Raw genomic sequence first — 23,414 nt, 5'->3', positions numbered from 1 at the left:
AACATTTTAAGTCCACAATGCTACTTTTTATTAGTTATAATGTGGTTAAATAGTGTTCTTTGAATAAATGTTTACGTCCATAGAAAAGGACTCAATTTAGAATCCTTAGTAACTTGTACTTATTCCTATTAGAAATAGTCATTCCATACTAATACCACAAATGTTAGCAACATATTGAATGTGAGAATACTTCAGAAATATTTTAGAAGATATAATGAGGATAATACACAACCAGGCCCAAAAGGAAAAGTTTATGATAATTACTTCAAAAAATTGTTCTTGCTGCCATGACTAGGTTAGGCTATTAGGTCTCTGCCATTGTCTTTGTGACCAGTGTGCAGTGTCATATGAGGTTGCCTAGCTGCCAGAGTAGAGTATTTCTTGTATCTCAAACATGTCACTAAGACTTCCCTAGGGTCATTTCCAATTGTGGTTCACTCACTTAGAACATTCTCCAAACAATACGTACAGCCATTCTTCTCCCATCTTTTAAATGGAGCTAAAATGCTATTTCCAAGTCAGATTTAGAGCAGAGAGCTCATGTCTGCCTTCCCTATTGCTTCTCATGCTACCTTTCCATTCAGCTCTTCCCCACAGGCCTGTTACCATTGCATCATCACAGGTCAGTGAGCCCAAGAAATACGTATGCTACGCTGACTTCACACCTTCCTATTCTCAGTTTGTGCATCAGGCTCTGAAGTGAGGGTGAGTTTCCTGTGACAATGCTGTATCTGCAGGGCAAAGATCAGCATTTGGAGAATAGACTCCTGAATATATACAGGACTTAGAGAGGTGTGAGTCCAAAAGAGATTTAGGAAATGGAAAATGAGAGCAAGTGCATGTTCTCTGCTTTCTTCTGCATGTAGTTTACTTTTAAGCAAAGAATTGGACAGAGCTATGATGATAAAAACTCATTGGCTGTTATCATCTGAGGAGAAAAGCAAGTACTGCATCACTGCTCACCTGACAGCTCAACTTAATTGGTAGGCCATGGAATTGTTGTGTCATTTATTTTGATAGTATCTGATCTATACTGGGCTTATTTACCAATGTGTCATCTGTCTTCCTTGTTGTGACAGCCATGAAGGCACAGTCTTCAGTGATTTGGGGCCATTGCTGTGTTCTCCGCATTGTGAGCATATTTGTCCTTAATGGAGGCTCAATAGGCCCATATGTGAGATACCTTGATTGACCTGACTAATTCCAAGCAGAAGGGACAGGCTGTGGGCTTCTGGGAGGCACTGAGATTGACTTTGCTATAGGACATCTCAAGTCTGTCATCAGGCTCCTCACCCTTAAAGTGACCATTTTTGGCCATCAAACATTCATTTGGTTTTCTTTGTATTCTGCGTGTTTCATATCCAAGGCAATCTTGAAATATTTGTTATTCTCTTGCCTCTCAACCGCTGATATGCTGAGACTACAGGTGTGTACCAACTAGCAGAGAGTTCCTATGGCTTAGAAGGAAAATGAACATGTCTGCAAAAGACAGAGAGAAAGACACAGAGACGTCGTAAAGGGAGTGGGAAGAGTTGAGCATGGGAGAGGGGAAAGGGAGAGGGAGAGACAGAGACAGAAAGAGATGAAGGGAGATAGGCAGGGGCCACTGAGACAGAGAAAGAAATCTTGTAGGGAAAAACATTGGGCTAGAGCAATAGTTGTAGAAGTTTGGTCCTCCTAGAATCCCACATCCAAGTTACCAGGCACAGTGGGTGGGAGTTACGTGCAGAGCTCTAGTTCCCCTAGTTGTCCTGGTCCTGTACAGCATACAGATGATAGCATGAGAATACTATAATTAACATGAATCCAGGAGGCTTCTGTGTATTATAATGTCCGGCAAGTGCTAGTCTGGTGGATCCTTTACCCTCCCACAGAGCAGGTGGGCAAAAGGATAACGATCATTCTGTGAACAGCAGGCAAACAAGTAGCACTGAAATTTCTTCCTTCTTTTAGGAGGACTATGGTGTGTACATACAATGAAACACTAGTCATAAAAATGAGGAAATCCTGCCATTTTCAGCATAAAGCATTACCCTAGGGGAAGTTATACTAAGGAAAAAAAATGCAGGCACAGAAAGAAAAGTATCACATGCTTTAACTTATATGTGGAAACTAAGAAAATCAAACTCACAGAACCCCCTTAGAGTCTAAAATGGTGGATACTAGGGGTTAAGGTGGCACAGGCAAAGAGAATGGACAGATGTTGGTCAAAGGGCACAGGGCTGTTGTTGTTGTTGTTGTTGTTGTTGTTGTTGTTGTTGTTGTTGTTGAGAGGAGGAATTGTTCTGGGCATCCACAGAGTATCCTGGTAAGTACAGGCAATAATATGCATATACTGGAAAATGCTAATAATTAACTTTAAGTGCTCTCACCACAAACAATTTATACATTAGCTTCATTTATTCATCGCCTTGTGTATATTATTTGCTATATTATTCATTTATTTTAAAAAGATAAAAAGGCTCAAGGGCATAGGTGAAGAAGGGCTGAGAAGTGCAGCTGAGGGAGGAGCTTATGTGGTGGTAATGCTCAGTGACAGGGCAAAGGAGCCTAAGGGAGCAGTGAGGCTGTGGGGTAAGGGAACAGTCACAGATGCAGCATCTCTCAGCTTCGCAGTGAACCCAAGGCATGGGATGTACACATTCCTGGTGATTTTGTGTTGACACAGACTTTGTGGTCCTACTTGGTAGCATACTTCTCCCCTCACTACCACAGCTGCTTTCTTCTATGGTCTTCCTAGTTTGCATCCTGCTCTCCAACAGCCAGCTACAGATTTTGGGTCTGGTTCACCAAATCCTGGCTCTTACCAAATTATAGTTTGGTCCTTAATTATATGGCCAGAAGTTGACAAATAGTTGTTTGAATGTTTTTTTGAATCCACATACTTTTTTTGGCAGTCCTGTGTCATTTCCTTGTATTCATCTGGAAAAACCCCAACTCTGAGTCTGCACCTGTGCAACTGAATGTGGCTGCAGAAACTCACATAGACACCTTGAATAAATACTTTCTCTTTAAAGTAAGGCCATTAATCCTCAAGTGGGTTCTTGATGCAGCCCTGCAATCATGCCAAAGTTCCAGAAGGCATTCACCCTTCCTTCTTCCAGGAGACTGTTGCAAGTTTTTTCCCCTCAAATCACTAGACTATACCTTTCCCTGCCAAATATTCACCTGGGTTGGCATTCCTACCAAGCCCAGGGTATTCTTTTTTTTTAATTTTTTATTATTAATTTATTCTTGTTACATCTCAATGGTTATCCCATCCCTTGTATCCTCCCATTCTTCCATCCCTCATATTTTCCCCTTATTCCCCTCCCCTATGACTGTTCCTGAGGGGGATTATCTCCCCCTGTATATGCTCATAGGGTATCAAGTCTCTTCTTGGTAACCTGCTGTCCTTCCTCTGAGTGCCACCACGTCTCCCCCTCCAGGGGACATGGTCAAAGGTGAGGCACCAGAGTACGTGAGAAAGTCATATCCCACTCTCCACTCAAGTGTGGAGACTGTTCTGGCCATTGGCTAGATCTGGGTAAGGGTTTAAAGTTTACCGCCTGTATTGTCCTTGGCTGGTGCCTTAGTTTGAGCGGGACCCCTGGGCCCAAATCTGCCTATCATCATGTTCTACTTGTAGGTTTCTAGGACCCTCTGGATCCTTCTACTTTGCTATTCTCCCATGCTTCTCTCATCTAGAGTCCCACTAGAATGTCCTCCCCTCTGTCCCAGTTTCCTGGTAAGTGAAGGCTTTTGTGGGACATGCCCCTTCAACAAATGCTAGCCCAGGTTATTCTTAAACTCAACCGTCTGTATAAATCTCCCAAGGGAGGCTTTGGGATTACAGATGCCTCCCCTCTCCCCAGTCTTCACACTACCATCGGTTGGTTTCCTCCATATCCTGGTGGTTTCACTTCTTGCCAGCCTATCCTTCCTTTTTGCCTTTCGCATTTCCTCCTTGTCCTCTATTCTGCCTTGATATGTACAATTGTTCAGGGCCTAGTTCTGAAGGTGCTTCTCTTGTACCACATACAGAATCTTGCCAAGAGCCTGTCTTGTGACCTAATATTAATTAAATGATAATCTTCCATTCCCACTTCCAGCCATGATATTGACTCAGGACTCTAGACTTTTCTATGTAACCAGCTCTACCCTGTCTTCTGCATCTCAGTTAAACCACCTCTATCATTTATGTTTCTTTGACTAAACTCTCAGCACCCTCCTTGACTCCACTTTATAAATATTCATTAAATTTCATGCTGTCATCTAATATTCACATTTCTTCCATCAAACTCCATCTAGATTTTTATTTCCTTCCCACTGTTTGATACAAGTCAACATCACCGCTCTCCTGGATTGTTCCAGCAGCCCCCCAAAAGTGTCCTAGCTTCCATGCCTGACATCTCATTTTCATTAGGAAATAAGTCTGATGGGTTGTTTGGAAAAAGAAAAGATTATGGTGTTCCCTGATTTATAACCTTCAGTTTCTTTCCACATCATTTAAACTGATGGTCAGTCTCCTGTGATGGCCTCGGCGGCCTTGCATGATTCCCACCCCTACCTTAAAACATACTAGAGGAAGCTGTGCTTTGGTGGTGCTTACTCCTGTAAGTCTGTGTATCCAGAACAAGATAGTTCATGTCCTTCAGGTTTCAGCAAAAAGCGCATCCTCTCAGTAGAGCCCTCAATGGCTACCTTACTCTGCTCCACTTTTCTCCATACAGCCAGTCTTAATTCACTCTCCTGCATATTTGACTTCCTGGAGAGAGGCTGGCCTAATGTCCATGAGGTAGTGGCTCGTGCTTGGCTCATTGTCATCTCTATTTGTAGGTCCTGGAAGTGTACCTGACATATAACGTCACTGAACAATACAGGATACGTGACTTTGGGATATCAGAGGAAAGCCTTGAAGTACAGTGGTTTGAACAGAAAAATATATTGCTTTTTCAGTTTTTAAAGATGGAAGTTGAAGGTCCAGATGTTGCCAGGGTTGGTTCTTTCTTGAGATCTTTCTCCCTGGCTTGTAGATGGTGGTCTACAGTGAGTGCACTCACAGGATCACACTCTGTGTATGACTGTGTCTTATCTGCCCCCTGTAATAGGGACTGCAGTTACACTACACTAATGCCCACCCATTTTACATCAGTTTCCTCATTAAAGACCTTGTCTCCAAATGCAGTCACAGTCTGAAGCAGTGAGGTGAGGGCCATCATGTAAAGGACTGAAGGATCACAATTGGGACTACAATCTAACTAGTGACTAATGTGAAGAATTCACAGAGAAAACATGAGTCTTTTGTGGAATAAAGATCAAGACTTGAAGGTGAAGCAAGATTTGGAAAGGAAGACTCACAGAGAGGTTGGATTTTGATGAATGCTCATCAGGAAAATAATTAATGTAGCTTCAAATAGGTATAGGAAGAAATGCAAGAAGGTATAAGGGAGAGAAAAAATGGGATGAAGAGGTGGTAGGATTGGTGAAATTGAGAGTCAAGGAAGGACAGGGTGGTCAAGGTTTGCTAAGGGTTGGAAGCAGATCCAACTTCTGATCTAAAAAGATTTAGCAAACACCTGTTGTGGATAAGCCTCTTATGTGGATAAGCATTCAGTGGGTAGCCTGGGTTCCATATCTAGTGGCTCTGTCCAGATGCCTTTTCCTTCTGAATGAAAAGGAATGGACGTCGAGGTCAAAGGTCCTGTTTTTATCAGGACTTGCTAAAGTGCTTTAGGGTGAGGCCCATGTGCTAGGTGACTTTCCTGGTCTCACCAGCGGGGGTGGAGGGTGGGGTGGAAAATGAGTTTTCCGTGGAGTGTTACAGTTTAGTTGTGGTATCAGAAGGCAGTGGAGACTCTGGAGCTCCACAAGCCCATGATGATACCAAACGTGTTACAGCCCTTTGTGTAGCTGCTATGCTAAGCATGGCAGAGGAAGCATGTAGATGTTTGAAATTGCCTGGCAGATAGGTCTGATAAGACACAGGTTGGTGCTCCACCAGTGGTCAGCACCTAGCTATCAGCAATGTAGCAGCTCTGCCATCTCTGTGCCTGCCTTGACCAACAGTCAAGCCCTAGGCTTTCAGTGGTGATTCTTCCACAGAATAAATGGAGCTCTTAGGCAAAGACTGGGAACATTTCCAGCCAAAGGTTTGACTGCTCTATGGAACTCTGCTGGTGTCCAGGGACAGTGGTCTTTTCTGTATGGTACTATGCAGAGAGGCAACAGAATATAACTCAAGGAGGAGAAAGAAATGGTTCTGTGGTTATGATAATTTGTTGCCCCATCATAGGACCTGAGTTTGGTTCGCAGTACCCATTATAGTGGCTTACAACTATTTGTAACTCAAGTTCAATGAGATACAACACATTCTTCTGATCTCTATAGGTGTCAGACATGCACATGGTATACATACATGCAGGGAAAACATTTAATAAAATAAAAGTAATCAAAATATAACATATAGAGACATATGTTTAAAAGATCAAATCAGGAAAGCAGCAACTGCTGAATGTCTCCCTATAGACTCATTGAGCCCAACTGCTATGCCTTGTAGAACCAGCCACTGTCATTGGGGCTTATATTTTAGACCTATCACAGCCTCACCACTAACCACCAATCACATTCATTAAGGATTATGTTTGAACAAATGACAACACTGACTCTGAGAACAAATCATAGTCATTGAAGTTTGTGTTTTAGGCCAATCACAGCCTTGCTCTTGACAGTAACCACAGTCATTTAAACTTGTGTTTTGACCAATCACAGCCCTGCCTCTTAGGACCAATCATAGTCAGTGGCTTTTATGTTCTCAGCCAATCTCCTAATCAGTGTGCATTCTAGAGTTGCCTGGATACAGTAGACACTGGGTGATAAAGATTAATTCAGTTGGAGCTCTGTTGTAAGGGCAAAATACTGAGTTATTTTTGTCTAATCTTGTATCAATCATTGATATAGGGGTGGGGAACTCACCAACTGTAAACTGTGGATTTCATAATTTCACATTTCAGTTATACAAGGTTTTAGTCTAGTCTAAAGTTACGTAGTTAAGTATATACCTTACAAGGCTTTTGGGAGGTGGAGTATGTTCAATGCATAAAATATCTCTGAAAGCTTGTACAAGATTGGAACTTACTAGAAGCATAAATGTACAATCATAATGTTCATTTATGTGGACCTATAAGAAAATGCTTATATCATGGGACACATGTAGCTAAGGATATGTGATGGATTTATGTCTATAAACATATAATCACACTCTCTTAATCTTAGATAAAACAACTATTTTCTTGACTACATTATTCCTCTATGGCTTTCCCTATTTCTATGCCTTCTTTGTGGCTAAACATCCTAAAATACTTTCTAGGCCCTGTGTCCACTCCATCACATTGCATTTCTTCTTCAGTCATCATCAGCCAGGCCATAGCTGCTACACTCTTCATCCTACGGCACCAATGCTACACACCCTATTCTCATTGCCTCGTTACTGAAGGCACTTGAATGCACTCTGAGGGCGTGTTGTGGGACTCTTGACCTAGAGTCAGAATCCCCCAGCACAAAGGTTGTACACCCCGACTATTTCTTTCTCTTGTGAGTAGAGGATCTAATTCTTACTGACATAAAACATTGAGGTGGGAGGCTGTGTTACTGAATTTCTTTACTGACTCAGGTCAAGGAGGAGAGGTGGTCGGTCTGTGAAGAGGAACAGAGGACAAGACGAGGTGTGGTGTTCACTGCACAGACCTGGGAATGGCCTGAATATCCCCCCCCCCCCCAGTGTAAGGCCTTTGTCCAGAAATGAAGAGTAGAATTCCAGCTTTTAGTTAGGGATGGGTAGTATGGATCTATGTAAAGTTGTTAACCTTGTGTGGCACATTATGGGTCCTGAGTTTTGGTAGAACCAAATGGAAATTTGCATGTTGTTGGGTAATTTTTCAATGCCACCATTTTTATTCAGAATTGGTATTCCAAAGTTTAAGCCTTTCCTATGATACTAATTATAACTTTGCCTTGGTAAGTTAGCTCAGTGGTTAAGTGCACATGCCATGCAAGCCTGATGACCTGAGTTCAATCCTCAGAACCCACATAAAAGAGAAAGTAGAGAATCAACTTCCAAAATTTCTCTTCTGACTTCCACTTTAAACTACAGAATACACAACCCCTCACCTCCATTCAAAAACTAATAAAACTTTTTCTAAATTATAACCTTGAGAACTCTAATAATATACCATCTCTCATTTCTTTTCTGAAAAGGAATGCCAAATGTAAGGACCAATTTTGAAGAAAATGAAGTTCCTATCTTCACTACCTATGATGAGTACCAGAAGATGGTTCTTAGGGTAAGGGTGCCGTTTTTGCATACTCTATGTGTAGGTTGCATATAATACAAGATGCACTACAGCACTTCTCAAAGCATAGCTGGAAGACCACAGGCCTTCACGTAATACAACAAGTATTACAAGAATGCAACTCTTAGCTGAAAACCTAGGCCACATAGGGACATCTTTCATCCTTGTAAGCACTTTTATTTTTTAAAAAAAAATTGGTAAGTATCATATACTGAAATTTGTGTTGTGTAGAGGCCTCAAAATTATCATTTGAAGTCTTTCAATAGTTGTATAAAACCTAATGCATATTTGAACCATTATAGAAGGTGACTATACACTACAGGGATGGTTATAGGCACAAGTGCAGGGGGAGATGCCTCCTCTGCCACCTTTTTGCTATTGTGAGTAATGCTGCCAAGAACATGGATAAACACAGTTATTTGATGAGGCTCTGCTTTTTTTTCCTCATGTATATCCAGAAGAAGAAACATTAGAGTCTGTGATATCTTCTAATATTTTGAGTACTAGCCATAGAGTTTCCCGCAGCTTCTTCATTTTAACCTTTCAGTGACATTCCATGAAAATCTTCCTAAAACTTCCAGTCAGAATCTTTTCAGTTCTTAGCTTTATGCTTACTTTAGGTTGTGTTTGCTTGGTTGTTTGTTGTTGTTTGTTTGTTTTATGTTACTGGGATTAGAAGCCAGGTCATTTTGCTGCTGGCAAGCACTCTACCAACATAACCACATGCCATAGCTCTCTTGTTGTGTTTTACCATGTAATTTAATTTATAAGTTGGAACCCAGGGCCTCACACACACTAAGGAAATGTCTTTCCAGTGAGCTATAACCCCCAAATTGATATATCTATGATAGTTTTGTTTGGAGACCATTTGTTTATGTTTCACATCTCAGATCAGATCAAACTTCAAAAACCCATGTTATCTATGTTCATATATTAAGTGCACTTTTCATGTCTGAAAATTCTGATGTTTAGTGTTAATTGGGTGCACACTGAAATTTGTTTGTCTAAGTGACACATCATTTGATAAATAACTCATGCTTCAGGTTAAGTAGATTCTGTGTAGGTGGAAAAATAATAGAATTTTAATTAAGTATGTGCCCACTTTAATGATAAGTAAGAAATGGAAAACAATTTTAATGTTCTATTATAATTATTTACGCATTTAGAAATAAAGCTATCATTATTGTTCCACTATTTAATTATGTTATTATTTTGTCTTTATTAGTCGTTTGAAAATATTTTGATTGTCATGAGCATAGACAGAAAAGTTGTTTTTATATCACAGAATGTGTTACCTCTTCTTGGCCACCGTCCAGTAAGTTCTTCCAGATTCTGGAGAAACGGGTCATTATGGTTTCTTCTTTACGAATTATTTCCTTTTACCCTCATAAAACTCATTGGTGTCCAACCAGGCCCATATTTCATCATCTTCTCCACTGGTTTCAGTGTTAAGTCAATAAAAACAAATTCTGGAAACAATACATGGTGGTGATTACAGTTTTGGTGGTCTCTGAGATGGATAGGAAAGGCTTCAACTGTTTGAGGTAGATAATGCACAGGAAAACCATGGCCAGAATGGGCTGTAGCATGGAGCAGTTACTAGAGGGCAATGCAAGTGGGCTGAAGCACAGCGCCTACCTATAGCCATAGGTGGACAAGGGAGAGCTAAGTTCACAGGGCAGACTAATAGTATTAGTATAGAAAGCAAAAGCTGTTCTCTCTCACTCTTTCCAGGAAGATATTGTGGGAAAGACTTTATTAGATATTATTCTTGATGAACAAAAGGATGAAATATCTCAGAAGGTCATTCTTCATCTTCCCTTGGCAAATGCGGGTATGTATACATGACCTTGCTTTGTTTCAATTTAAGTTTTGGGTTTTAAGTGACCAGTCACACTCAGTTGAATAATTTATTTCTGTGTCAGATCTCTTATCCGGTAGGTATGGTTGGAAAGGGAGGAGACCCAGACCTGCCATTTCCTCTCCCTGTGGGCTGAGCAAGATGGTGTCAGCCACCCAGCCTCCTCCTATGATGTCAGAAGGAAAAATACACTGAGTCAGGAGTGAGGTCTCAACTTTATTATGGCAGGTTTCTCTTATTTAGAGTATAGGGAATAGGCAGGGCATAAGGCATCAGGAGTTATGAGGTCTCCCAAGATGTAAAGTGGCCTGATATTGTGGGACCAATTGGTTTGTGTTACATGGCTGTTGGCAGGTGGGGCTCACACCAGGATGGACCATGCTGAGTCATTCCTATGCGGACTTATTTACCCAAGACTGTTGCTGAAACTCCAATCTGTCCTCAAGGCCTCATAGAGCTGACAGATTTGACCATAGGAGCCAACATCTCTCTTACCCCTTAGCAATTTTTGTCAAAAATATCAGTTATTGCAGCTGATGATCATATATACATTGAAGTTTATAGTGTATAATTTCAATCAACGCATTTCTTACACTAAAAACCTATCTCTTCTGGAGGAGTTGGGAGTAGTACATGGGCCCCCTCTCCCAGCCAAGGAACTAGTGACATTTGATGGATACTGGTGGAAGGTGAGTGGGTTTTCTTCAATGACATGGTCCCTGGCTGGCTGAGTATGCTCTGTCCCAGTGGTTCTCAGTCGTCCTAATGCTGTGACCCTTTAGTACAGTTCCTCATGCAGTGGTGACCTCCGACCATAACATTATTTTCACCAGTACTTCATAACTAATTTTTCTACTGCTGTGAATCCTAATGTAAATATCTGTGTTTTTCAGTGGTCTTAGGTGACTCCGTGAAAAGGTCATTTGTCCCCCAAAGGGTTATGAGTAGATATGAAACTGGATCTGGGAGGGTTTGGGAGGCATGGGACATAAACTTGATCAAAATATATCACATGCGTATATGAAATTATCAAAGAATCAAGAAAGTTATTTTATGGAAAAATCATCCTCTACCCTGACTTGTTTTTTATCCTAAGCCCTAATTACAGCAGTATTTTCTAATTTTAGTAGTGCTATATAAATACCAGTATACTAGTCTACAGATACAACAATGATAGCTCTATGCCAGTGTTCATGGGAAGAAAGTTGTGTTCTTTAAAATGTTCTTTTAACTAAGGAAGACTTTCATTGTCTGAAATAATCCCGCAGACTACATAACTTTGCCTCTTGCTCTTCTTAGTTGGAAGTCTTGTTGAATTTTCCTGTTGGGTAAGAAAAGGAAATGTGTATCAGAATGCCCAGCAAAGAGATGCTGACAGAGGCAAATATGAAAAAAACAAAATGTATGCCTATGTGAAATTCATCTTGTACCTGCAGAATTATTATGATGGTAAGCAATCCATCCCAGGATATCTACATGGTGATCATGTGTGATGTGTTCCCTGATTGCTAGCATACATGTTCTTGTATTATTGGCCTTTACAAAACATCTAACATCAATATACTCACAATTTATGGCTATGCCTATTAGACATTAAAAATAATAGTGACTTTTATAAGGTGGTCCCATATAGAAATATGGTAGATTACATTGGTAAATGATGGCTGTCTCATCTTAGAAAACAAAATATTTTTAAGACTTAATCAAAAAAAGTTTAATGCTGCCAAGCCTAAAGGCAACTCCATAAACACCCAAAGTTACAAATGGATTTTGTAGTTTGTAAATCATACCACAGATTGAATTAGCTAGCATGGGGAGGTTGTCTAGAGTTCTAGCATCCTATCAAGACCCAATATATGAAATATAGACACTAAAGTACTGTACACTGTCCTGGGGAAAGAAGTCATCTCTCTAAAATTTTCATTAGATAAAAGCTGTGCTATTTCCACATTTATGTCATGTATGCTATTGGGCCTGATGTTTAATTTTTGAGGTTTAAGGACATGCAAGCAGAGAAATTGGCATATAAAAAGTTAACTCCTTCAGAGCCATAAAATATCCAAGGTAATTAGAGGTAATGTATAGCTTGAGCTTCAGGTACCCAAATGCTAATTAAAACATTTCACATGTTTCTTGGAAATTAAAGGTGAAATATCTTTAAAATATTTGGACACTTGCATGTACATTCACACATGTGCGCACACACACACACACACACACACACACACACACACACACACACACACACACATTTCTTTTAGAGACTTCCACAACAATCTATACAGCAACAGCAAAAGACTGACATCAACACAAGTTTACATTTGATTGTCATATTTTGGTGAGGACCAACTGGGGAATCTGTGGAGCTTGGCTGTAAATGAAAGAAGACAAAGGAAAAAAAATGCCATGGCTCAGAATCTTGAAAAATGCCATTGGGTTGGCAAACAGCATTGTGATATGGCAGTTATCTGCCTCCTTGTTTATCCAGCATGCTTTTAATTTAATTGTCATTGTATCTGTTATCTTTAGAGTCATTTGTGTTTTTGTGGAACTATGGTTCTAATAGCAGAAACAATTGGTCATCAGTTCTAAGGCTGTTATGGGAACAACAGTACTATCTTGTGGGAAACATTGTTGTCCTTCGTAAACCACCTGAATCGGTAAGGATACTATATGTCTCTCCCACTTTGAAGGGCACATCATTTTTGTTTTCAGCAGCTGGACATCAGTGAAGAAAGACTCAGTATTCAGTAAGGAAAGAACAACTTGTATATCTTGTTAGGAGGTGAATGGATAGAATGTGGACTGGTTACAGTCACATGGATAGAAACTCCAGGATTTGGGATGAATGGGGGCACTATCAGCAGATACAGGCATAACTGGAACAATCTGCTATGAGAATGTAGACTTCTAAGATGTAAGACTCAGTCCCAAGGTCTACTTCCTCTTTTGAAAAAGAGGAAACAAATCTTACTTGGTCAACCCATATTCCACTAGCCTTCATCAAGGCACCAGGACGTCTACTTGTGATTTACTCCAGTTTTTCTCTCTGAGCCTCTAGGACATTGTTCCTATACTGGTGGGTATTTTATAAAAGATGAGAACAGAAGGATAGCAGTCAGAAGAGTCCTTACAGTATGATGGCATAAAATAGTGAGCGGTGAACTTGAGTGAAAATGAAATTCCTCTTCTAGATCTACTAGGCTTGGGATAAATCATTTTGTGTATACTTTGTTTTTATACCTGTAAACCTGGTGTCTTCCTCACACTGACCTGTGGATCAGTTGTAACTAGAATATGTAATGGATGCTATAAATGTCAAGTATATTTTAGTATGCAGATGCATTTGAGTGGAAATTAGGCTGGGGCTTGACTGTGGGTTTGACTTTCAAAGATGCCAACATGATGATGGCAACAATGGAAATGGATATGCTAATTTTTCTGCAGGAACACCCCACTGAAATTCAATCCAGTGTTATAGTTGTTGATTCGGATGATGACAGTACCGTACAGCACCGCAGGTAAGAGGTATCATGGCTGTAAGTAACGCAGAGCTGAAACACATTTTTTACTAAAGAAACTGCATACAATAGATGATCAACTAAGGATTTTAAATCAACTTAAGATAACCAATTTGCTGGTTTCCAAATCTGTGTATTTTTCATGTACGTAAGGAACCATGTAACTGGTGTCTGTTGCATTATTTTCTAGATTCGTCCAATAATGGACCAAGAAAAAAAAACATACACAGTACATCTCAGACTGTGAGCCCAACTCTTAGAACCTACATAGTAGAAAGAGAGCCCTGATTCCTGAATGCTTTCCTCTGTCCTCCACACAAGTGACATACACAGACACACACACACACACACACACACACACAAACAAACAAACAAACACACACACACACTGAATAAAGAAATACATATTTTTAAAAACAGGAGTATTGAAAGCACAAGTGGTAGTATTTGAGATATGGAGTAAGGAGAATCAGTAGTTCACAGCTATCCTCTGTCAACCCTGTCTTTACAAATAGAGACACTGAGAAAGCAAATAAAATATGAACTAGTTGACAAAACCTTACCTTGAGCATATGTAACCTTCTGAAACCATTTACTTTACTTAAGATAGGTTGTCCTTGGTCTTTCTCATTATGTAAAAATAAAATGTGTTCTCTTTATACCATTTGGATGTTAAGCTTAATCCATAAAGAAAAAAATAGATAATATATTAAAATGTAAAATTAATGGAGTATGAAAATAAACACAGTACCCCGAGATTTATCAAAACAAACATCTGAATGGCTAGTTCTAGTCCTTGAGCTAGAATTCTTTCTGTTTGTGAATGTCTTTACTGTGTTCAGAGAAGAGATTGGGTTCTAACAGTGGTTTCTCATTGGATCATATTTCTATATTGTTCTAAAGAGGTCAATTAGAACAAACACTCTTTGGAGCAGTATTACAGGAGGTAGGGCTTCTGTGGGTCTCATGTGGCCATGCCACTATTATGAGCTCCTGAGTGCAGTGTTCCTGTCATGGTCCACATGACACTGTTACCTCCCTGATCTCTGATTCCTACAGGCTTTCTGACCTACCTTCTGCAATACTCCCTAAGCTTTGTGTGAAAGGGCCTCTTACAGATGAACCACGTATATCTAAACACTCCAATAACACTTAATTCTCTACAGTTTGACTAGTTGTGAGTTTCAATTTTAACCACTGAATACTGCATAAATGAACTTCTCTGATGAGATCTGAGAACTGCACTAATCCATGGGCATAAAGATGAATTGCATAAGGACATTAACTTAGAGAGCACGTTGATACTATGTCCATTTAGCAAGGTAATGGCAAGTAGATTCACCCTTGGGACTGGTAAACTCCCCTGCTTTGTGTTCTTGATCAGATTTATAGTACTAGATATATGTTTCCTCCTGTTGTGAGGTCATCAGTCCATTCAGAAATTAGTCGGTTGCCATATAACATTGATGCAACTATTGCAAACGTGGGCATATTTTGCCATGTCAGCCATTATTTTTGATCATGGTGTTCACAGCTGGTAAAACTGTCAATGACTTTTTTTCTCCTTCCATCAGCTTATATAACCCTGTCTAGTACTATGAAAGCTATCCAACAAAGAGGAAGCTTCCTGGCCAGTACACAAAACACATTTTGATAATTATTTCTTTATGGCTTTATTAAGGCTTGAAAAACAATGCCAGAAGAATAAAGTGCAAAGAATGTGCCAGGATGAAGCTTTGAATATGGAACATCTTGATTCTGACTCGGAAGGATGTACACTGACAGCCATTGAGTAGAACTATGAACCTTTATCTCTCTAATGTTGTTATTTACTTAATGTTTGTTGCAAGAGCTTCCTCCTGAGGCCATATGACTCTGTTCACTCTTGTCCTGATCTTCAGCTCTCTGCTTGAAAGTCAACTCCTCCTGCATTTTTTTCTCATTCACTGCATTTGAATCCACTTACTGGATCCTGTATCACTTCAAAATAATCAAAAGAGTTCTACAACTGGTACCTGTAACACTGCCTTTGTGCTTGTCCTCCTCCACTTCCTAGTGGGAGCTGACACCTTTACGTCCACTGTGTAAATGCAGAAATGACTTAAATCCAAGGCTAAAGGTGAGACTTTGGCTAGGTCTGACTTCACAAAGCTGGGGAGTGGAGGGCCAGACACAGATGGTGCAGACTAAAAGGAAGCTTTGTGTTCTCAGGACTGCCATTATGCCAAGAGGCATCTTGAAGGAAGAATACTACTGGAATCCTAACTTTCCAAACTTCCTCCCTCCCTCCCTCCCCCACCCTCTCTCTCTCTCTCTCTCCCCCCTCTGCTTGTACCTTGTAAACCGATAATGCGAAAACACTTGTCAGAGGCTCATTGGCTTAAAATAAATGGATACTCCTATCACCACAAAATATTTCAGTTTACCATTCTCCGTGCTTCTTTTTTCCTTTTCAGCATGCCTCTTCTGATTACCTGAGAGAGAATAAGCAACACCCTCAGCAGCCTGGTCAAGAAAATTCTGTATATTTTCTGACTGAAGAGAATACCATCAATCCTCACCTATAAGGGGAAGATGAGGCAGAAGATACACCTCCATGGTCTATCTGGGAAAGTCTCTGGATGGGAGAGGGTGGGTGGGTTATTTTCTTTTCTCACAAATTTAGTTTGTAGTGGTTTCTTAAGCATAATGAGTTTTTTTTTTTTTTTTGGAAAGTACGCTGCAAAAGCAAACTGTTACACCCAGATTAGTGTGTGATAACCACTATTCATTTCCATTTGCTTGCCCCCACACTACTTCAAATATATGTATATACATCTGTGCTTTTGCTGGGGCAAGCTGTCTTAAATGGACAGAATTGTAGTGTACTGTAGAATAAGAAATTCTACAGAGGTTTGCAATGCAGAAAAATACTGTTCCATCATGCCCTTTCCCCCAAATCTCCGGCCTCCAATTTAATTTATTCATATATCTCTTCTGTGGTCCTATACCACTTTTGTAACCTATGTTCTGGGCATCCAATGTGAGAATTAATATCTGTTCAAAAAAGGGTATGTCTTTGCTTAATAAACACTATATTGTACTACAAGTCTTGTGTCTGTGAGGTGGACATTGAGATCCTAGGAATATTACTGATTTAGTAGACCCACACTTATGTCCTGATGAAGAGCCTATATTCTAGAGAGAAACATTTCATGCAGTACCTGTTCCTAGCACATTAGCCTGTTTGCTACACTTACAGAGTCCAATGGCTGTTACCCTCCTGTGTGGCTATGAATACAGGCACCCCTTTCCTGCCTACAGCCTCTTTGGTTGGTTGGTTTCTCTCTCTCTCTCTCTCTCTCTCTCTCTCTCTCTCTCTCTCTCTCTCTCTGTGTGTGTGTGTGTGTGTGTGTGTGTGTGTGTGTGTGTGTGTGTGTGTGTGTTATCCTCATCTTGCTTTTAAAGACAGTGTCTACCACTGCACCTGGCACTTACAATTAGGCTAGACTGGCTGACCAGTACAGTTCAGGGATCATCTCCCCAGCATGGTGGCCACAAACGTGATTTTGCTTGTTGGTTCTGTACCAAGAAGAACATTTCCCCACTGTGAAGAGTGGTAGGATTGGGAGGGGCAAGGGCATGGATAGCTCTCCAGAAATCACCCCAAGTCTTTTGGAAGGGCAGTGAACTTCTATTGGAAAAAAGCAAAGGAAACAACCCAGAGTACTCTGACATGCCTCCGGACATATGGTTTATAACATAGTGTTATAAAAGAAGTGTTTGCATGCTCCCCAAACTCACCGGAAGCCTTAGCCTCTAATGTGATGAATTTGGAGATAAGGTCTTGAAGAGGTATGGTCCCGAGGGCAGCAGACGGATAGTGGTGTCATGTGGGCTTTTGATAGCTACTCAACCACTCTGGTCCCAGTGTGACTTTGGAGTTCACTCTAATTTGCTGGACAGCATCCATAGTTCTCAGAATCACAGCTTAAGCTCTGCATTTGCAAAGTTGTTTTAGCAATCTGCTCTTCAGCTGGAGAATATGCCATTGGGGAACAGAACACTTTCCTCACAAAGCACAGGACTGCTGAGGACCGCGGTAAGCTTGAGCATGTCTTAGGGAGGCATGGGAATTCCAGGAGGCCTGAGGCCACCTGTAAACATGACTTCTTGAGCTCACTGCTTAGAATGTGGCTGCTCTTGGCGATAACCTCCTTGAGCAGCCCTGTAACAGCTGAGCACAGTTACACTCACTTTGTTAGGTAGTTGATCAAATGCTGACACTCACCAAAGTTTTCTGGTTTAGTTGTTGCCCCTCCTGCATATGCTCAACTCCTACCAGCTCAGGGTAAGTAGAGGCACAGGGAAGTTCTCCAGAGATTGTGAGCAGAGGAGTCAACAGCTGCAGCCCAGGAGCTCGGTCCTTCTCTCGAACACCAGAGAACAGCTGCAACACCTTCTAGATTGAAGAGCCTGGAAAGGAAGCCCCGGGACCTAGCCTGCCTTCTCCATCCTCAACACAGTAGTCATTAGCTCTAAGATTCAAAGTAGGTGGCTTTGTACCCTCTCCTGTGTTTCTCCACTCCAACAACAATGTCAATAAAGTGGCCCCAAGCTGAAAGCACCTCACTATAACCCAGTGAGGAGACATGGGGTGTTAGAGTCAGTTTGACCTTGTTTATCTTTTCAACATGAGGCCAAGTTCAATTCACCCTCCAGGGAGAGCTCAGGAGTTACATATTAGTGTGGCTCACACAGGGGAAATGATGAAATTCACAAGCGCTTCCAGACATGTGCACTTTAACTTCTACACTTGCTCATTTCCACATAGAAAGGACAAGGCTTGGCTTATATATAATGGGACATTATATATACACATATTTATAGTTGCATAGTCATGAGTTTTCTGTGGCATCAAACATTTACAAAGATTCTTAATCCCAAGTGATTTTATAATAAAAAAGGAAGAACACTATTAAGACAATCAGCTTCAGTCCACACCCTTCCTCCACATCTTTTCATGCCCAAGTAGCAGCTAATAGCCAGGGCTATGTATTGAGCAATGTTTTGAAGTGTATCTTGAAGACAATGAAGGGGAAAGTAGCCTTGACATGTTGTAGCCTGTGGCTATTGTTCACCCTTACTGAGCTGGAGACATGTTCCATGTTAATAACTGTCCCACCCACTGTGTCTCAAGCCATCTGAATACTTGCTCCTGAGCCCCTGATGCACTCTCAGGGAGCCCCTCACTCCTGCTACCTGCTGGGATTCTAACCCTGTCAGAGGACAGTCTGTGCTGTTTGTACACCCCACTGATAACCCTCACTCCAGGCTCTCTGGCACTTGACTTCTGACTAACTGAAGCAAGAGCCTGCTCACCTGATGAAAGATTAATGTGTGTGACCAGAAGCCTCACCTTGCACTAACTGTCTTAGAACTACTCTCGCCACCCAAATTACATATCACCACTGAGTGGCCCCAAGACTTTAACCTCAAGCACCACTCATCAGTGACAACAGATGGCTGCTGGGAGAAGGAGAGAAAGGGTCGATTTTCTGGCAATGTAGACTCTCTCATAGTCTGTCTGTATCCCAGTGAATGACTCCACACTCATGCGCATACTGGCTGCACTGAAGAGATCCAGTGGGCAGAGAGTGGTGGTAGGAAAAGTAATGTGTGGAGTTAGAAGGGAAAGAGAAGGGCAAATTGATCAAAATACATTTTATTTATTCTTGAACATCAAATTAAAAAACAACTCTCAGATTCAGAGGTAAATTTGGATTAACTATGCCACAGGGGATATTAAATGATTGGGCTTTTAGACAGCAACAGTAAGCAAGGCACTGCAGCATGATCATCTATTGTTATGCAATGCAATCCCAGTTCTCCTTATTGGTCCTATCTTTTCCTTCCCTCTGTAGTTGTTTCTTTCCTCTCAGCATGCATTCTGCCTTCAGCTTTGGTGACCCACTGGATGTGATACTGTAAGGCCCCTTCTCTCAGCCAGCCTGGGAACATGACCCAGGCAAGCTTGGGAAAATGACCCAAAAAGAATTGAAGGCCAGCTCAGCTTCAGTTTCTGAGATCAAGGTGGCCAACCGAGATAAACAATTTCAACTAAGGTAAACAATTACCATCTGGAAATTTTCTGGAAACTCCCCAACACCCCTCCCTGCAATAGCCAATAACATTTAGACAAGCACCCTTAGCGACCACCAGAGTCAATCCTAACATAGGGCATGCAGCCCCTCCTAACCTTAGCGGTTTTAGCCTTTAAAAAAGTCTGTAACAGTGATTTGATGTGTGCCTCCCTCCTGAGTGAGTGAGTGCTGAGGCCCCCTGACGCTCGTCAGCAGTAAACCTTGTGCTTTTGCATCAACACTGTGGTCCTCGAGTGGTCTCTAGCGATGACCCCCTACTACCCAGTGGACTGTAGGGTCCAACAATACAAAGGTTCTGCAACTTTCTGCCCTCATGTATCACCAATATCATAAGCAGCACAAAGTCCTTCCCTTTTGTCTCTGCATCTTTGCCCACAATACAAGTGGAAAGGGCCCCAGGTGGGAGGGGTCCCAGGTGGGAAGGGCCCCAGGTGGGAAGAGTACTAGATGGAAGGGGCTCCATGTGGAAAGGGCCCCAGGTGGGAAGAGACCTAGGTGAGAAGATCCCCCAGTGGGAAGAGCCCCAGGTAGAAAGGGCCCCAGGTGGGGAGAGGCCCAGGTGGGAAGAGCCCCAGGTGGAATGGGCCCAGATGGGAAGAGCCCCAAGAGGGAAGAGCCTAAGGTGGGAAGAGCTGCAGGTGTGAAGCGTCCCAGGTGGGAAGGGCCCTGGGTGGGAAAAGCCCCAGGTTGAAAGAGCCCCTGGATCTCCTAGAGCATTCTTGACTCTGTTCAGCTTCTGCCACATGTGCATCAGAGCTCCTTTAAATTGCTCCCATGATGAGTAGAGGTTGTCTCAGGTCTTACCTGTTCCCAGAATTCCCAGAACTCAAGGCTTTAAACAACTCAACTGGCTTTCCACAAATATTCAAGGGGAATGGCTTGTGACCCTGGGCTTAGTTGATACCAGGAAAATGTTGCCCAAAGAAAATCAGTTGCTTGAGATATAAGCAAGTGGGAAATCAAGACTGGCTTGTAGGCCTGCACAGAAGCTGAGAGAATCAGGCAAGAAAGTGTTCCACAGTAGTTCTGGCTCAAGTGTAAACTCATCCTAAGATTTTGAACCTTAAACTGTAAATGGGTTTAGGCTTCCTTCTTGGAGTGACACCCTCCTACCAGTAGAGATCTGGCCCCGGGCATAGCCGCATTCTGATGAAACTGGGGAGCTAATGAAACTTGGTGGATGAGACAGCTCAATACACTACCAACAAAGTGGTGGCTCCAGTTAGCCTCTGGACATTCCTCCATGACACACACAAGTCCTGACACTACAGAGAGAAGAGGGTGGTGAATGGGTGAAACTTCTGGAGTCATTGTTTCCTGCCCAGATGGAGGCCCTGACCCCAAAAGTCAAAAGGTAATTAACCACGTAGTCACCTTGGTGATGAAACAAAACCCACAACCCTACAGAATCAAAACATGTCAAATACAGAGAGGCCGAGGTCAGCAGATGGGACAGGCAAATTGCAGTATTTAGAATAGCGAATTCAAGTGTTTGTGTAATCCGAGTTCCAGCCTGTGGGGCAGGTAGGTGGAAGAGGAGCTGGAAATTCACCTGACTGGGAGTGGGGTAGGACTTCAGCAAGGAAACAACCTCTAGGTTTTAGGAGAGGGCTGGTATCATGGGATGATTTAAACCTGAGGCTTTGGGTATGCCCTCTGCTAGGCAAGCCTGTGGAGGGTACTTGTGCACAGTAAATTCCTTAAGAAAGGTGGTGTGGTTTTCTGGTTTAGTGTTGCTTTCTATTCCACACGTGTCACCTGCCAATGGCCATTGTCCAGCCATGTCCATCTGGGATTTAGGGTGAAGAACCAAGACAATACTTTGACTTTTTACCTGGACCATCTATGAATCCCTTTGTTGACTCCTGGGTTTACAAGGTAAGAATAAGAGAGTTGGTTGACAGTAGGAACTTCATCTGTTCTCTGAAGCTCTCCAGGATGCTAAAAATAAGGAACAAGTGAAGAAACAAATGTTAGTCATCTATCTCACCATCTCCTATGAAGGCACAGAGCAAGCACTGATCCTGTGAAAGGATGAGCATGCTGGCAGACTAGCCCCTCCTAATTTGTTGCATCTTCCCTCCTGTTTTCCTGGTCCAATTCCCTCCTCTAGTCACTGTACTTTCTTCTCTCATGCACCAAGATATCTGCCTGACTCCCTGTAGGCTCACTTTTCTTAGCAAATATATTTTATTATGAACTTATTAACATAGAGTACCTCACTGATAATCCGACTAATCTAAACAATAGGACAAGAAGATTAAAGAATACAATAATGTAACCATAAGAATATCAGTTCCAAGGAACGTTTCTCCTGGCATAATCAGCAGGATTTCTTCTGCTGGAACCTGTAGCAACCAGAACTTGGAGCCTCATCCTGAGCCCAGAGGCCCGTAGCCCTCCCTCCACCAGTTCTCTCTAGGAGCATCTTGAAGCAGAGAGATGAACAGCCAAAACTATCCCCAAGTCTCCAAAGGCCCCACCTCTTATTTTTGGCTCACATTTATCTTTCTTAGAATTTGTACTGGAAGAGGCAACTGAAATTGAGGGTGGATTCAAGGGCAAGATAGAAACCGAATGCAATGGAACCTCCCAGGAATCTATGAGGGTGACCAAAACTAAGCCTCTTAGTAGAAGGGGATACAGAAGCTATACTAGCCATCTTGTATAACCAGGCAAATCTTCCAGTGGGGGAATTGAGACACCAGCCCAACCACAATACCTTCCACTGACAATTTGTCCTGACATCATGATGTTCTGGGGTAAAGTTGGTACAGAAATTGTGGGAGTAGCCAACCAATGACTCACCCAAATTGAGACCCATGCCACAAGAGGTAGCCCACCCCTGACACTGCTGGGAAGACCAGGAACCAGAGGCTGGGTATCTTTAAGACCTAGGATAGAACCAATCACATCTGTCAAAAAAAAAAAAGTAAATAGAATGATTTCCAAATGATATTCTGTTATACTGGTAAACAAGAGCCTAGCACAATCATCATCAGAAAGACTTCAGAGAAGCTTCATCAAGCAAGTGGCAGAAACATATTAAGTGATTCACAGCCAAACATTAGGCAGAGCCCAGAGAATCCTGTGGAAGAGGGGGTGGAAAGAATTTTGGAGCCAGATGGGTCAAAAAAACAGTAAAAGAAAGCGCACAAACTCAACCAACCTGGTCATAAGCAATGGTGACAGGATGAATACCAACTATAATATTAAAAAATGATAGTTGATAAACATTAGCCAATAGAGTACATTCTAACTTTGCTTTGATTAATTCACCTAATTCTTTCAAATGCAAGAAAGGCCACATGCTTGGTCTATTGTTATAGGACAAAACACCCTGAAAATTAACAGCTAGAAACAATCTGTTGTGTATTTGGCTGGGTGGTTCTTCTGCCTAATGTGGTGAGGGTGACTGGGGCATTAGGGCAGCTGGAAAGTCCAAAGTAGCTTTATTCACATGACTGGCAGTAGACTGTGGCAGATGTCTGGGAACACAGCTGGGAATGTTGGCAAAAGATCTTTTCTCCTTTCCATGTGTGTATTTCCACACTGTGCT

Source organism: Acomys minous (genome assembly GCF_964271855.1).
Source record: "Acomys minous genome assembly, chromosome: 7".
Classification (NCBI taxonomy): domain Eukaryota; kingdom Metazoa; phylum Chordata; class Mammalia; order Rodentia; family Muridae; genus Acomys; species Acomys minous.
This window is presented reverse-complemented; position numbering follows the sequence as displayed.